A 3,021-nucleotide genomic window follows, 5' to 3' on the forward strand; every position below is an offset into this window, starting at 1 on the left:
GGATTGAATCTTGCTTCTGACTCTATTTAATAATAAAGTCTTGATCCATCCCCCCCCCCCCCCCCCCCATCGCCCAGCCGCCGGGCGGTTCAGGGGGTGGGGAGGAGGCGGGGGCTCCGGGACCAGGGCGGCGGCTGCTTTCCCCAGCGCAGACCAGCGGCGCCAGCCCCGCCAGCCCCAGTGCTCCCAGGCCGCCCTGCCCGAGCCCCGAGCCCCCCAGTCCCCATGGCCGGCCTCAACTCTCTGGAGGCGGTGAAAAGGAAAATCCAGGCGCTGCAGCAGCAGGCGGATGAGGCGGAGGACCGAGCCCAGAGCCTGCAGCGGGAGCTGGACGGCGGGCGGGAGCAGCGGGAGAAAGCTGAAGGAGATGTGGCAGCTCTAAATCGATGGATCCAGCTAGTTGAGGAAGAGTTGGACCGGGCCCAAGAACGTCTGGCCACAGCCCTGCAGAAACTGGAGGAGGCAGAAAAGGCAGCCGATGAGAGTGAGAGAGGAATGAAGGTGATTGAGAACCGGGCAATGAAGGATGAAGAAAAAATGGAAATTCAGGAGATGCAGTTGAAGGAAGCCAAGCACATTGCAGAGGAGGCTGATCGAAAATATGAGGAGGTAGCCCGTAAATTGGTCATCCTTGAGGGTGAGCTGGAGCGAGCGGAAGAGTGTGCTGAGGTTTCAGAACTTAAGTGTGGTGATCTGGAAGAGGAGCTGAAGAATGTCACCAACAACCTGAAATCCTTGGAGGCTGAATCTGAGAAGTATTCTGAAAAAGAAGATAAATATGAAGAAGAAATCAAACTTCTGTCTGACAAACTTAAAGAGGCTGAGACCCGGGCTGAGTTTGCAGAAAGAACTGTTGCAAAACTGGAAAAGACCATTGATGACCTGGAAGAAAAACTTGCCCAGGCCAAAGGAGAGAACGTGGGCTTACATCAGACACCGGATCAGACATTAAACGAACTTAACTGTATATGAATCAAAAGAGAAGAATTTTGTTTGCCAGAAACTCAAGAACTCCATGTTGTCCCCTTCCCTTGTAAGAAGTTTCTTCTATTATTGCATCTTTTCTTTACTGGAAATGTCAATCAAATTATGAATACCTGACCAATATTTGTTACCAGAGAGGCTTTGGGCACCAGTTAAATCTAGTTTCTCCTTTCAAACAACACACTAAAGCTTCTAGCTGCCTTTTTTTTATCCTTAAATTGCATTTTTTTTCCCTTAGGCAGGCAGGGTATTTAACTTAGGCCAAAATCTTCAAGATTGAGGGCATTCTGTTACACTATAGGCAATAGCAGGGAACCCAACTGAGCTACTGGATCATGCCTGGGTTTTAAGCATTCCATGATACCCTTCTGTAAAAAGAAGGGCAGGGGCCAGCTCATAAAATGGGTGGGGACTTTCCATCCATAGTGAAAAGGTTGTTTTAGGAAGTCATAAACCACAAAGAATGGCCTAATTATTGTGGCCCTTCCTCCCTCTCTTCACTACAGGGCAAACATCCTCTGAGCGGTCACTGAGAAAATACTTTTAAAAGATAACCAACATCTACATTTTTTTTCTGGATGAGTATAGGAAAATCTGTTTTTGTATTGGTCCAAACATAGATGGCTTGCATAAAGACCCAAATGTGGCCTACAGTTGTTACTTTTACTGTATGCCAAGACTTTTTTTCCTTTAAAGGAAACCTCATTTTAGGATTTTAAGTGAGCTCAACCTATATTTGAACCAGTATGGTATTTTACTAACTTCCCATTTAGTAGTTGATTTCTGCAAAGCAATTGGAAGTCTCATTACAAATAAGGAACGATGTTTGCTCTGTTTCTTGATTCTGTATGACTGAGCATCAGTAACAAAGTCAACCAGCAATTAGTAGAAATTAATTTGACAGCCTGTCTCACCAATGGATGTAGCATGGTAATGCTTCTTGTGGTTGATTCCAGCCCTTTTTCCATGCCACTTTCTGTGTCCATGAATCTGTTGGCTAGAAATACAGTTCTAATGGTGCCTCACTGTCACTAAAGGAGAAATAAATTCAAATTGTCTTGATTTTATTTTAGACTACCATAGTACAGTGAATAGAAGATTGTTTCTTCTATTTCAGAGGGATTTTAATCTTTATTTTTGGGACCAATTCATAAAGACCAAAAACCTCCTGATTTAACTGGATACAGATAATCAAATACACAGTACCTATTTGACATTGTTATACAGTTTTCTTGTGTACAGCTCAGTGCTAAAACATTCCTTATTCCACAGCAGTGTGGAGCAGATATGAAGACTCAAGTTTACAGTTGTGTTTAAAAATTACTCTGCTTCTGATTACTATTTATTAAGCATCACACTACCCAGAAACACACTAGGAAATGTGAAGCTGAATGAAACCAGTACTTTTCATTTAGATCTTTACCAAATGTATCATTTGTAATAGTATCACCTTTTTCTAGCTTTTGGTCAAATAAATTTTTACATAAACTGAAAAAAAAATAATAATGTCTTCTCAGCATCTTCAGGCATTTTCTCAGTGCTTCAGGAATCTCCCTAAGGCTAAAAGTTACAGAGGATCAGTGAAATAGAAAGAATTCCCATTCTGGATTATTTAGCCCCTACAATCCCTCCAAGAAAGCAATTAAAAAATTTTGAGATAGTCTTGACTTCTATCTCTGATATTAATAATAAATGAAACATAAGTTAATTATCAGATGCATAACTTGATTTTACTTGAGGTCCTTTATTTTTTATTGCTCCTACCACTAAGACAATTCTATCACCTCTTTAAAATTCCAAGAGCATCACTGTAAATATCTACAGTGAGATATGGCATGATTTCATTCACTTAATCTGCCTCTTCTCCTCATCACCTCATATTCCCAGGTTGTTAACATACAAGAGAACAACTCCCTCATAGTATTCAGAGTCAGATAAGCAATTAAACAGTGACACTGAAACTTTTTTCCCCACTTTCCTCACTTTGGTTTCTTTCCAATTGTCCAATACAATTTTTTGTTGTCCAAAAGAGATATA

At 41.8% G+C, this 3,021-nt stretch overlaps 1 pseudogene; it reads left to right on the top strand.

The window, feature by feature from the left end:
• Positions 1-205: 205 nt before the first annotated feature.
• On the top strand, positions 206-1,638 carry LOC141523828 (tropomyosin alpha-4 chain pseudogene; annotated as a pseudogene).
• Positions 1,639-3,021: the final 1,383 nt, after the last annotated feature.

The sequence above is a fragment of the Macrotis lagotis genome, chromosome 5, assembly GCF_037893015.1.
Source record: "Macrotis lagotis isolate mMagLag1 chromosome 5, bilby.v1.9.chrom.fasta, whole genome shotgun sequence".
NCBI lineage: Eukaryota > Metazoa > Chordata > Mammalia > Peramelemorphia > Peramelidae > Macrotis > Macrotis lagotis.